Source organism: Pteronotus mesoamericanus, unplaced genomic scaffold (assembly GCF_021234165.1).
Source record: "Pteronotus mesoamericanus isolate MK-2021 breed Mesoamerican mustached bat unplaced genomic scaffold, CSHL_Meso_final contig_94, whole genome shotgun sequence".
In the NCBI taxonomy this organism is placed as follows: Eukaryota; Metazoa; Chordata; class Mammalia; order Chiroptera; family Mormoopidae; genus Pteronotus; species Pteronotus mesoamericanus.
This window is the reverse complement of record NW_026555285.1, coordinates 2,837,833-2,852,433: the sequence shown is the minus strand read 5'-3', so window position 1 is coordinate 2,852,433 and position 14,601 is coordinate 2,837,833. Positions and strand designations below refer to the sequence as shown.

The 14,601-nt window shown below is 34.6% G+C and overlaps 1 protein-coding gene and 1 pseudogene across 3 annotated transcripts in view; one reads left to right on the top strand and one right to left on the bottom strand.

Annotated features, from left to right (window-relative positions):
- Nucleotides 1-14,601, bottom strand: part of CAB39L (calcium binding protein 39 like) — a 164,262-nt gene that overhangs the window by 110,545 nt on the left and 39,116 nt on the right. The gene's annotated exons all lie outside the window — the stretch shown is intronic.
- LOC129081191 (uncharacterized) lies at nt 2,467-2,612 on the top strand (annotated as a pseudogene).

Genomic DNA, 14,601 nt, shown 5'->3' with positions numbered 1-14,601 from the left:
AGTGTTTTCCTATAAAAACAGATATTATAACAGTAAGGAGAAGTGAAGTAAACCAGTCACAAAACAAAAGGACAAAAAAACAGAAAAGAAGCAACACTAAAAGATTTAACAGCTTGAACTGAAAAAAGATCTGAACTTGGTCATTTAAAGGATTTTTCTCATTGAGATTAATGATGACACCCCCCAAATTGTCTTGCGGCTTTTGAAAGAAACAAACATTCCTCTTTCAAAGTTCATTGCTACGAAATGACCTTAACAAAAAAAAGAGATAAAAATTAAGTCGTCTTTGTACTTCTGTAAAACTAAACGTCATAGGACTATGGAGACAATCTACAGAATTCTGAGAGGGAAAGTCTATGACCTCATAATAGATGAAGTGGAATCAAGCCAACAAGTGTCCAGCAAAATAAATGCTAAAAATCAGAAATAGTTCTTGAGAGGGAGCTTTGATACTGCTAGCAGTACATGTGGGAGGACGAGAATCTACAATTATAATTCATTCCTATGGGAAAGCAATAAAGAATAATTTAACTAAATAAGTTAAAAAGGAAACTACCCCAAAAATGTCTAAGGAAATAATGATGGAAACAACTAAATCAGAAAAGTAAAAAAAAAAAAGCTCTGGTAGTAATATGGTTCCCATTTCTTCTGGTGATACATGTATCTGCTCTACTTCCCTCTCCACACTGCCAAAGGGTTGGGAACAGGATCCAGGTGTTGCCACAGAATTTCTTCCACTGTACTGGCTATATAGCAATTAACTCACAAATAGATTATGACAAGGTCAAGATAATCAAAATGCTTCACCAGGACTTTCCCCCGTATTTTAATTTAATTTCGTTTAAATAAAATATTTGGGACATAGAGAAGAAGAAATAAAGAACAATGTGACATGTTTCTCTATAATTATCACCCAGCCGATAAAACAGAAACAACTGAAGCAATCCCCTTGGTATATAGCAATGGTCCTATTCCCCTCTGGCTCATATTGTAACTATCATTTATTCTTACTATATATGGTTTCACTTTTTTACAGTCTCTAGTTTATTCATCTTACCTGCTGTATAGCACTCCATTTTATGAGTAACATTACCAATGATCTGAATTCTAATTGTTTTCAATTGCTTACTGTTACAAACATGATGGTTATACAGATTCTTTTGCACATCTACTTATATGTTTATATGACAATTTCTCTAGGACAGTGGTTTCTCACTTTTTAAGAATAATTTGTAGTTAGGAACACATTTAACATTGTGACCTACAAGTAATGTATAAATGATTAAGTGATTATATTATTGTTTCATGGAACAATACCTGCCCTCTGGATATTTTCCATTCTATTCTATCTATTCTATCCTACATTCTTAAAAAAAAAAAAAAAGTACTGATTGTTATCTCTTAGGCTGATTTCAGTACCTCATAATAAGTTACAAACTAACGTTTAAAAACCACTGCTCTAAAATGGATTCAAAGGGGACAAATTGTATGATCGTTTTTACTAAAAATAGCCACATTACTTTCCCAAGTTGTTATACTAATTATATTTCACTGGCATGAGTGAAATATAAATGAGTGAAATTTGTGCCTTATCCTTCCCAACAGTTGGACCTGTCAGGATTTAAAATTTTTGCCAATATGCCAGTAATAAAAGGTTACCCCATTATTATTTCAGTTTGTATTTTCAAATTATTAACAAGATTTAACACTGTTTCATATACTTACTTGGCTTTTAAACTTTCTTTTTCTGTAAATTTCCTATTTCTATAATTTGCCCATTTCTTTAGGTAATTGAAGAAAGCCTTGTCAGCTCCAATGCTAATTAACATAGTCCCTTGCTTAAAAATATAAATCACAATCAAGAGTCACCAGGCATTTGAGGAAATTCAAGAAAATGCAAGATAAATATAAACAGAGCAAATCCCTGGGGAAAGTGAGAAAAAAGAAATTAAAACAAGAAAAAACTTTAACACCCCCCCAAATATGATAAGCTATCATACCCATAAGAACAGACTACTATGAAAAAGAAGTAAACAGTGAACAAGAAAACATTCCTAAAATTAAAAGCATACGTAACTAAAAATGCAGTATAATAGCTGACTGGTGGAATGGCATAGAATTGAAAAACAAAAAGCAATTTGAAGACTAACCTATGGAAATCTCATGGAAAGGAGAGCAGAACACAAAGACAAAGAAGAATCCATTCAGAGAAAGGTTGGAAATACAGAGGACAGATCTGGAGAGCCAATATTGACAGACTAGGATTCTTAATGGGGGGGAAACTCCCCCCTCCAGAAATAATTGACTCTTTCTTTAGAGTAACAAATAAATCAATGAAGAAAAAAACAGAAGAAAATTTCCTTGAGCTGAACAAAGACGCTTGTCTTCAGATACATGTAAACTAATGGTTATACAGGAGTAAGGCAAAAAGGCCCTCTTCAAGAACATTCTAAAATTTCTGAATTCTACCCCTTGGCAATGGGCAAGAACACACCTGATTAGTGGTGTTGCTCTTATATCAGTCGGGGGCAAAGCAATTGTACAGTCCTTAGTTCATCCTAGCTTGTTGCCTGTGTTGGTGGCCAGAGCTGGTTCATGCCTGGGGCACATAAAAAATAAAAAATAAAATAAAATAAAATAAAATAAAAATAATAAAATTTCTGAACTCTAATACCAAACAGAAATCCTACAAATTTCCAAAGAAGGGGGAAATCCAGAGCAGCACCTAAGAACCAGACTTTAAAAGAAGAATCAAGATTTATAACTTGAGATCAAATATTAAAAAACAGTAATACATTGTTTATGTAGTTTCTAAAGGAAAAGGTTTTTAATCTGGAATTCTATGCTCTGTTCAAAGCATTAGGCATTTGTGAGGGCAAAGTGAAATAACCTAAGACTGGAAATGGAGAAGGATAAGAGGACGAGAAAGGAAGAGAAGGGAGAAACAGGAAAATGAAAAAAATAGTTGAAAAAGATATAGAGTTCAGCATAGAAATTGATAAAACTCAAAGTTAAGTTCAAGGGAAGGCCGATACGTGTCTGTGAAGCTTAATACAATTGTTTAAAAAGTATTCCTAAAGTATTTTCACAGCGGCAAAATGCAACAAACAACAACAACAACAACAATAACCTGGAGAAATACAAATAAATTAAGCTCTTCTATATATTTTGTACTTTGTTCAAGGAACAACAACAAATGTCAGAGGCAGAATTTTCAGCTACTAAAAGGGAGAGCAAAAGACAAAAATATTATGACTGAATCAACAAGAATCAGGAGTGAAAAATTTAAAAAACAAACAAGCAAATAGTAATTGGAGAACATGAAACATTATGGAGAAATAAGAGCAAACATTAGTAATTATAATATATACAAATATGTTGAATTCTACTACTAAAAAAAATCAAGAATCAAATTGAGTTAGTGCATATATATGCACACACACAATTCATCTATATACTCAGCAATGGACATAACTAAAACAAAATGAAACCAAAATGTTGAGAATAAACAGATTCATAAATATATGCCTAGCAGTATAATGGTATGAATATAAGACAATACAAAGTCTTTACATGTGTCTATAGTATAGATTGTTTATTTTTATATATATATGTATTTTATTTATACATATTTGGGCAAAAGTAGGTTTAAAGTTGTATGTGAGTTTATTCTTGTATGTATTAATTATTGCATTATTTTCCATATGAACAACTATAAACCTACTCTTGCCCACACTGCATATAGGGCAGATATTATCTAATTATTATTGTAAATAAAACATATATTTATAGATTACATAGAAGAATATATATGATGGGAGACCCCAAAAATCCCGGAATTATCTTCTGGATGGCAGGCCCCATGTAGTACAGGCTTCCTCCATTAGGTGAGTGTTCTAGGAAACCATCTATATCAGTGTACCAGCTGGCATTGTTGTGAGAGGCTGCATTCAGCTTTAGTGAATTGTTTTTGAAGACTCAACGTGTATGCCCTTTCATGATGGGTGATTTATGAGGACACCTGCCCACACTACGCTCAGCATTCAGCAGTTTTTGACCAAAAATGTCATGGCCCCTTTTCCCCACCCTCCCTATTCACCTGATATTGCCTTGAGCAACGTTTTTGGTTTCCCTAAATGAAAAAAATCCTCAAAGGGAAACATTTTGCCTATGTGGAAGAGGTGAGACAAAAAATGGCAGAAGCACTAAAAGGCATCAAAAGTTGACAAGTTCAAAAATTGTTTTGAGCAGTGGAAAAAAGTCTCAATAGGTTTATTGCATCAAATGGAGAGACTTTGAAGGTGACTGAAGTTTAAATATGAAAGATTAAATACACAATTTTTAATAAATGAATTCCAGGTTTTTTTGTGTGTACCCACTTGTAAACATTGATTTCCTTTATAAACTGAGTAAGATTTTATACATGTTGGGTAAAATAAAGACTATATTCCATATGTATTTTTATTTTGTTACCTTGATTTTCTCTAAGTAGAAGACCAAATCACTGCTGGAGAGAGAGAAAGAACAGGGGAGTATAGCAGGGACTTTAAGGAAAGAGACAAAAGTTTAGAAAAGCTACTAATAGAAATGTGAAGAGGAGTTACTAGGAAGTAATTTGAATTATATTCAGTTAAAATATGTTCAGTGTAGATCTTAAATACAATTAGAGTCAATACAAAGAATGTTTAGAGAATGTATCAAATCAGATTTAATATTAGAAAATTGGTGAATATAATTAATTACATAAATAAATCAAATAATTATTTCAATTGATGATAAAAAGTTTTCCAAAAGAATAAAAATCTATAGAGATATATAAATCTCAGCTCAATCAAAAATCATTTTTAATGGGGGCATTATCACTGAAAAGAAACACAAAGAGCATTACTTTCACACTGTCATTTTACATGTTCTGTTCAGTGCATTAAAATATAAAACAAAAGCTACTACAAAATTTGGGAAGGATGCAATAAAATTTCAACTCACAGACAATATGATTATATATATCAAAAACCTATTGTGAACAACTAAAGACTTTGGATTTAATAACAGTTGAGTAAAGGAGTCAAACACATGATGAATATAAATAAATTACTAGCTTTCATACATGAGCAATACCAGTTAGAAAATATAATGAAAAACATACCCTATTCATACTAATAACTAAATACATACAATATCTATATCAGATCTATACTTTAAAAAAACCTACAAAACTTTAAAAAAATGTAAAAGTATATTGCTATAGCATATTTAAAACCCAAGATATATACAAAAAAACAAGACATATACAACAAAAATCTTGTAACTAGAATATCTAAAAATTCTCAAAACTCAACAGTAAAATAGCCTATTACCCAATTAGAAAATGAGCAAAAGACATGAACAAACATTTCAGCGAAGAGGATAGACATGACAAATAAGCATGTGAAAGGTTGTTTAACATCATTAACCATTAGGGAAATGCAAATTAAAATGACAATGAGATAGATATTATATACATATCAAAATGACTAAAATAAAAAATAGTGATAACACACCAAATGCTGGTGAGGATGCAAAGAAACCAGGTTATTCTTACACTGCTGGTGGTAATATAAAATGACATAGTCACTCTAAAAAATGATATGGCAGTTTCTTTCTTTCTTTTTTTTTTTTAATTAATTTATTTACTTTTTAAATACATTTGTCTCTGCCGGGAAAGGGAAGGGAAGGGGAAAGTCAAGGAACATATAGCAAGGACTCATGGACAAAACCAAAGGGAAAGAGCTGAGGGAGGGAAGGTGGGAGGGGGCAAGGGAAAGAGGTGGGGGGAAGGCAGAGACAAATGTATGATATGGCAGTTTCTAGCACATGTGATCACCACACAAGCCTCTTTGATCACAGAGAAATTAAAATTTATTTTCACACTACAACCTGTACACAAATTTCCACAGCAGCATTATTTATAATAACAAAAGTTTGGAAACAACCCAGATGTCCTACAATGGGCCAATGGTTAAATTGTGATACATCTATACCATGCAATACTATTCAGCAATAAAAAGAAACAAACTATTGATATATTCAGCTACTTAGATCTCAAGGGAATTGTGGTGAGGGAAAAAGCCAATCTGAAAAGGTTACATATTGAATGATTCTACTCCATATTCTTAAAATGTTAAAATTATAAAGATGGAGAACAGTGGTTGCCAAGGGTTATGGAAGGGATGAGAGAGGGAAGAAGCTGTGGCTAAGAAAGTGTAGAAGAGATCGTTGAAATGGAACTGTTCTGTATTTTGATTGTGGTGATATTCACATGAATCCACACATATGATAAAACTGCAAAAGAATTAAATATACACACATGTAAAATGAAGGCATGTACCATGAGTGAAACCTAAATAATTGTATCAATGTCGATTTTCTCATTGTAATATACAGTACTATAGTTATGCAAGATGTCATTATGGGGGAAACTGGATGAAGGGCATACAGAATCTCTTTGTATTATTTCTTATAACTACATCTCAATCTACAGTTATCTCAAAATAAAAAGTTAAAAAAGAATCTATCATTATGAAAAACTGACAATGATAATCCAAAATAAGGATAAGTACTTGTTCCTAAAGTAGAAAACAAATGAAAGACGTGCTTAAAGATATATAAGATGTGCTTACTTATCTATTCAATCCTTCAGCAAGCCACCCTTTTAACTGTATATATCCACATAACGATTTCTGGACTGTGGCTCACCTAATGTTAATGGTATTATTGAACTATAAAATTTGTGATACATTTAAAGGTTTTCCATCTTGGTGCTTTTCTGTATTATTTATTATGAGCACATTTCTTCTTTCCTGAAATAAAGAGGTTTGAGGAAAAACCCACATAATGAAGACAGAAAAGATCTGAGCAGAAAAATCTATCTTGTTTGGAATAGACAAACTGAATATTAAAATGACAACTGTCCTGCAAGTCTTTGGTTTGATACAATTCCAATCATAAGTCCAAAAAGATAACATGGTGAGATGCAACAGGTCCTCTGTTTTCTTACTGGTAGGAAAATAAATTGGACAGTAATATGGCAATATGAATCTAGAAACTAAATGTTCACAACCTCTGACTTAGTAGCAACTCTGCTTCTCATAATTAATGGGACCTCACAGGAATGGGTTTTTTCTTTCTTTAAAGTACATAAAGTATATGCCTTATAACAAATGGCTTTTTAGTTTGATAAAATAGAGTATATGGCTATGAAACTGTTTACAAAGAATTTTGAAGAAAATGGAAATGTTATAAACAGCATCCCACACTATAGAGTATAACTACAACTATGTAGAAGCAAACAAAAACACAAATAGAGAAAACCTATGCATAGAAAAATAATTAAAAAAATATTAACAGTAATTGCTTCTTGGTTGTTGGCTGTGGCTAACTTTCTTGTCCCTTAAAATTTTGTTTTTTCCAAACCTTGTTTAATAGAACATGCAAATACTTTAATAATGAAAACACCTCATAAATGATGTTTTTAATGACTACACAACCTTTTTTAAAACCTTCACTCTGTGGAATATCTGATCAGTATGTCTTTTCAAAGAATAAGTCAAACAAACATGATTTTTGGTACTTTGGCAATGAAATTTCATAGAGTAGTACTTGGCTTAGATTCTAGAGAAAAAGCCAAAAAAGATCATTTAGCTCTGCTCTCAAGGAACTAAGTCTGTGTAGATTTTGTAGTAGATGTTGGCTGCATTCCCTTTCCTGATACACAGTAAAATATTTCATGTTTCTAACTTTGAATTGCATTAAAGATGGCCCAAAATCAATCGAGTGAGTCACCTGAATATATTCAGTGACATAGTTGGAGAGGAACGTTGAAGGGGAAGAGAGAAAGGGTAGCTAGAAGAAGAGGTCATTTAGGACATTAAATGCCCTCATTGTTGTCTCTTAAAATGTTTTAAAAAGGGAGTAAATATCTATCTTCAGGAGGTTAATGAGTATTTCTAGGTTTTTATGTCTAAAGTCCAACTGTACTGTTCAGTAACAGTTCTAATTTCAAAGGTGTCCACAGAAGTTTAAGGGAGTGGAAGATTTATCTATGAAGCCAAGAAAAATTTCAAGACCTCCATAGGTAAAACCATAAAAAGTATAACCAAACTGCTAACTCACTGCAAGAAAGCCAACTCAAAAGTGAGTATTCTTTCTCTTCACAAAAGTTTATTTTACAAACAATGAGCAGAGAGGAACATTTCCAAAATTCTTTCTTTGAACTTCCTAAGAAGAAAAGAAAAAACCTACCACCACATAAAAAAATTTCAGAAAAGTTAAGGAACTACCATGCTTTTATCTGTATTCCAAATAGAACTCACAAATAGAAAGAATGCAATCAAAAGTGCATCTATGGTAAATAATTAGACCTAAATGATTCATTTTTTAAAAAATTAGGATGGTTACATGAGTGTATACATTTGTCAATATTCAGTGAACTGTCCTCTTAAAATGAGTATATTTTACTGAATGTAAATTTTTTAAAATTTTATTGTTTGCTGTTACATTTGTCTGTTTTTGCCCCTTTGCCCCCCTCTAACCAGCCTCCCACCCAGTACCTCAGGCAATCCCCACACCATTGCCCACGTTCTTTGACTATTCCCTATGCTTTAGTTTATATCCTTATGACTATTTTGTAACTACCAATTTGTACTTCTCAATCCTTTAACCTATTTTGCACATCCCCGAGCAACCATCCTCCAATTTGACAACAAGCAAAACGTTCTCTGTGTCTATAATTCTGTTTCTGTTCTGCTTGTTTATTGTTTTTTAGATTCAATTGTTGATAGATATGTATCAGCACTTGTATCAATATGTATTGCCATTTTATTGTTCACATTTTTGTTCTTCTTAAAGAAGACCCTTTAATATTTCAAATAAGACTGGTTTGGTGGTGATGAACTGCTTTAGCTTATCCTTGTCAGGGAAGCTTTTTGACTGTTCTTCATTTCTAAATGATATCTTTGATGGGTAAAATAATCTTGGTTGTAGAACCTTGCTTTTTATCACTTTGAATATTTCTTTCCAATACCTTCTAGCCTTCAAAGTTTCGTTTGAGAAATCAGCAGACAGTCTTATCAGAACTCCCTTGTAGGTAATGAACTGCCTTTCTCTTGCTGCACTTAAGATTCTATCTTTGTCATTAAACTTTGGCATTTTAATTATTATGTGTGGCCCTCTTTGGGTTCATCTTGTTTGGAACTCTCTTCCTAGACCTGTATGTCTATTTCTTTCACCAAGTCAGGGAAATTTTCTGTCATTTCTTTTTCCAAATGTTTCCAATTTCTTGCTTTCTCTTTTCTCCTTCTATGATGTGCATGTTGGATGCTTGTCCCAGAGGCTCCTTACACTGTTCTTCTTTTTTTAAAAAAATATTTTATTTATTTATTCCTAGAGAAGGAAAGGGAAAGAGAAAGAGAAGGAGAGAAACATCAATGTGTGGTTGCCTCTTGCGTGCCCCCAACTGGGAACCTGGCTCCCAACCCAGGCAACCCTGACTGGGAATCAAACTGGAGACCCTTTGGTCCACAAGCCAGCACTCAATCCACTGAGCCACACTAGCCAGGGCTGTTCTCATTTTTTTGGGTTGTTTATGTAGGGGGCTGCTTTGAGTAGTATCAAGAACTATAACCCCAAGCAAGCTGGGACCTGGGAAAGGACCCAATAGTCTTAGCCAGAATGCTGGTAATGATGGAGGCATACAAGACCCAATAATGACTCCAAGGGCCCTGGGGAGGGGCGGGGGGGAATCAGGTTTAGAAGTAAATTACAATCCTTCAAGCATGCTTTGTTTCTCCCTCAAGCCCTGTTAATCTTATACCAGATAATTGGCTCAAGGCCAGGAAAGAAATTTACAAAACTCCTGGATCCTGACCCAAATCCCACCTGGTGCCATAATGTTTGCTCAATCCAGACTGAAGCAGTTTGGTGTGTTCCTGCCATTGTCATCTTTAAACAACATCTATTCTCTGTAAGCTTAATTTGCTGATGTAGGTAGATTATCTATACATTCCTGCTGCCTACCCCCGACCTGTAACCCTCTCAATAAAAGCCATTGTGCACAGCGGCTTGAGACATTCTCCTCTAGAGAGAGCCACCTTCCCCTTTTCTTGACAGCACTTGGTGTCTCTAATGATTCATTATTTCATCTGTGGTAAATCGGAGGACTCTGCAGGACAGGGTCCACTGCACTTTTTTCTTCTTGCTCTTCTGATTGGTTGTTTTTTACTTCATTATATTCCAAATTGCTGATTTGATTCTTGGCTTCATCCACTCAACTGTTGATTCCCTGTAAGTTGTTCATTATTTCAGTTAGTTTATCATTTGTTTCTCACTGGATTTTTTTTTTTCACTGCTCTTGAGGTCCTCACTAAGGTCCTTGAGCATTCTTGTAACCAGTGTTTTGATGTCTGCATCTAGATTGCTTGTCTCCATTTTGTTTAGTTATTTTTCTGGAGTTTTGTTCTGTTCTTTCATTTGACCATGTTTCTTTTTCTCCCCATTTTGGCAGCCTCCCTGTGTGTTTTTTTTATGTATCAGGTAGAGCTGCTACATCTCCCAGGCTTAGTAGATGGCCTGATGTACTAAGTATTCTGTAGAGTCCTATGGCAGAGCCTCCCTATTACCCTAGTAGGGTATTCAAGGTTGTCCATTGTGTAGGCTGTGCTACACCTCCTATTGCAGTTGATTCTTGATTGCTGTTGGCATGTCCAAGGTCAACCACCCACAGTGTTCTGTCTGGGATCACACAGCATAACCTACAAAGCAATCTGCAGATGACTGCTCCTTGTGCTGAGCTTAGAGGTGCTCAGGCATGGTCAGCTGCTGCTAGAGCAGGCCTGGAGGAACTAAGCAAAAGGTACAGGGCTCGCTGAAACCAGATGTTGCTTGTTTGAGAGGAATTGGGAAAATCTTAAGCATGGGACAAGACAAACCATTTGTAGCTATTTGTATGGAAAAGCCACTGGAAACAGCTAGGAGGGCCCAAATGTTGGGTGATGCAGGGATTCAGGAAATCACCAGTGTGGGGCAAACTGTGAGCCAGGTTTATGGAGTCTCAGACAGGATGCCCACCTGCTGGTTCTGTGGTTCTATGGGGAGAGGGTTTAGAAAAGAAACAATGGCCTCTGCCCATTGTCCTCTCTGGGAAAAGGCTATTTCCCAGCTCTTGCCCTGAAGGCTGACAATTCAGTTCCTTCTCATATGCCACTGGTGCCTTTTAAGCTCCTACCCTGGTGCTGGAGCTCAGAAGGAGTGAGTCTGAGTTAAGTCTGTGTGTGTGTTGTTTAAGAGGAACTGCTTGGGAATCCAGAAGTTTCTTCCACTAATTCAGTTCCCACTGGTTTGCTGCCAGGAGTTGAGGGGACTCATCTTTCAGCACTGGAACCCTGGGCTGTGGAGCCTGGTGTGGGCCTGGGACCCCTTGCTCTCTAGATATCCCTCCCAAATTCTTATCCACCACACGTGGCTGTAATACTAGCCTACTCCAAATCCCCACATCTCTGCCCCTCCTACCAGTCTGGATGAAGGTGGTTTCTTTAATTCTTTAGTTGTCAGATTCCATTCAACTAGATTTCTGATGGTTCTGAGTGATGGTTGTTCTATAGTTCAATTGCAATTTTGATGTGGTTGCGTGAGGACGTAAGCTGTGTTTACCTACACTGCCATCTTCAACTGAAGTGAATATAAATTTTAAAATAAAAAAGTACACCCAAAAGTTCTCCTGTATTTAAGTATACTGTCCCTCTACCCTCAAATCATAATTTAGAATTGCCTTCACATAGATAATAAATTCTAAAGCACAAATCTTATTATAGTTATTTATAACACCAAATCTATTATAAAGCATATTTATAATTAAAGGTATCTTCCATTCAATGTCTTCCATCTTTCATCTATTCCATTTAAAAATATACAATACACCCTAATTGTAATTGGAAGGCATCACAATTGAATTTTGTACTTGAATACCTATAGAAAAAAGTGAAAATCATTAGAAAACAATGTATAAATGAGGTCATTCACTGACCATCCTTTTTCTTAGTTGGAAATGATTAAAAATTATTCTGTTTTTATAATTTTTACTAACAGTTTGAAGGAGATACATCTTCTAAATATGGACAATTTACAAAGAAATTGAAAACTTCTGGGAAGTTTTTATGCATCCTTATTGATTTGGAAATCTTAATCAGACTTAAAAACTCTTTTATAAGAGAAACCTGACCTGGCTGGTGGTGGCTTAGTGGATTGAGTACCTGCCTGAGAACCAAAGGGTTGCCAGTTTGATTTCTAGTCAGGGCACATATGCCTGGGTCCCCGGTTGGGTACCTGGTTGAGGACACAGGAGAGGCAACCACACATTGATGTTTTTCTCCCTCTCTCCCTCCCTTCCCGTCTCTCTAAAAACATATAAATGAATAAATAAAAGAGAAACCCATATCCTTGGGAAGCTCCTTAATATAACGTATTGTAATCAGTGAAATAATTTTAAAATACAATTGGTATATGAAGTTTTAGGAAGACATATAATTACTAATTACTATTATAAATAATAACCTTCTAGATTACTTTTCAAGAAAAAAAACAACCAGTAATTTCGTTTATTAGGTTTGTAGTTGATAGCTCCATTTGTTAGAGCCAAAATTTCTGCAGCTATTATATATTAATGATTGTCAACAAATGATAGTTTTGTATTAGAATTACACAATCCCGATTTATAGCAGAGATCTGAAGCCAGGTTGGTATTCTCAAAAACTAGTAACTGTAATCAAACATCAGATCTTGAAAATTCACAATGGCTATTCCTAACAGAATTATCAAGGGAAACTCAAAATTCACTTTTTTTTAGTCTTTCCTGTAAGTACATACATATTATATTGATACACAAAAATCATCAAATTTTGGTCAGATACTGTTGTTGTATTAGGACAAGGTTTAGGTTATAGAGTGAAATATAACAATTTCACAGCTTTAGCAAACCCCCATGCCTGTCTATAAACTGTCACTCTATAGAAACATTATTATAGAAGAGTAGAGATGAAATAAATTTAATTGAAGATCATATCCTATAGACTTCCAGGTATGTACAGCTTTTCTGGATAGATAGGTAGCCTTTCAAAATAGTTCCAAGCTTGGGAGAACCTAGATGAGTTTCTGCTAGACATTTAAGAAATAAGACTCCCAAAATTGAAAAGTATAATTTCATTTACAAGCAGTAAAGATTTCAGTTTAAACAAATTATTTTAATTACTGTTGGAACACTAAGACCATAATGAAAAAGTTTGTTAATATAGTTTGAATACCTTTCTTCCTTGTTAAAGAAATATCAGGAAAAATTATCATTAAGCTACATTTTAAGTATGTATGGACATGTATGTCTAAACACAGATATCCGTATCTAAGAAATGAAAAACTGTGTAAATTATTCCACTTTGTTTTATTCAATCAAAAAGTATTTATTAAGTATTTATATGCCATTTAGGACTACTCAAAATCATTACTTTTGAAATATTATTTGCCACATAAAAGAATGGTAATTCCTAAACTTTTCTGAATTTTATTTAATGTAGCAGGTTTATTTTAATTTTTTTAATTAACAAAGAAAGTGTTTTTTAAAAATGAAATGGAAAGTTTTTCTGTCACTAAAAATCATGTAAGTGTAAACTGCATTCATTGTATTACTTGTTATTAATTATTTTACTTCATCTGTTTATTGCATTACTAATTTTTAATTTTTATATCTTGTCACATTAGAGGAACTTTTAAGGCCATTGTAACTAACCTAATTTGTGACTTAATTGGAATTTTCCAAATAGGTTACATTTCTTCTTATGGGTCCTGATACACATAAGCAAATACATAATGCTTTTGAGTTAAAGTTGACATCTTACTTCATACTGTCTTAGGTACTCAAGATACCTAGCTGGTAAATTGCCTTCCCTCATCAGCATCCTTACTCATTTGGGATTGCCACCATGTCATACTATGGGTCTTTTCTTTTTCTTTCAATAGTTAGGTCTGCTCTGTACTACTACTGGTTTGAGTATACCAATCAATCAGTTCTTGTCAGGCCATGTCTCTCATAGCAAAAACTGTATACTTTTAACCCCATTCCACTGGCCAAGATGGAGGCATACGTAGATACACTTTGCCTCCTTGCACAACCAAATGAAGGACAACAAATTTGAAAACAAAAAATAACCAGACTGCCAGAAAATCAAACTGTATAGAAGTCCAACCACCAAGAAGCTAAAGAAGAAATATTCAGCAAGACTGGTAGAAGGGGTGAAGACAGGCAGCTGGGGCAGAGAGGACGCTCAGCAAGACTGCAGCTGATGGACTGGGTGGTCCCGCATTTTCATGTAGAAAAACTGTGAGGAAGAGCTGGGGACCAAAACAGGTTGCGCAATCCAGGGTCCCAGTGTGGGAAAAGCAAGCCTCAAGACCCCTAGGGGTAAAAACCTGTGGGGGTTGTGGCGGCAGGAGAAACTCCCATCCTCACAGGGGAACTCACTGGAAAGACCAATGGGGTCCTACAATGTACACAAGTCCAGCCATCCAGGAGTCACCACC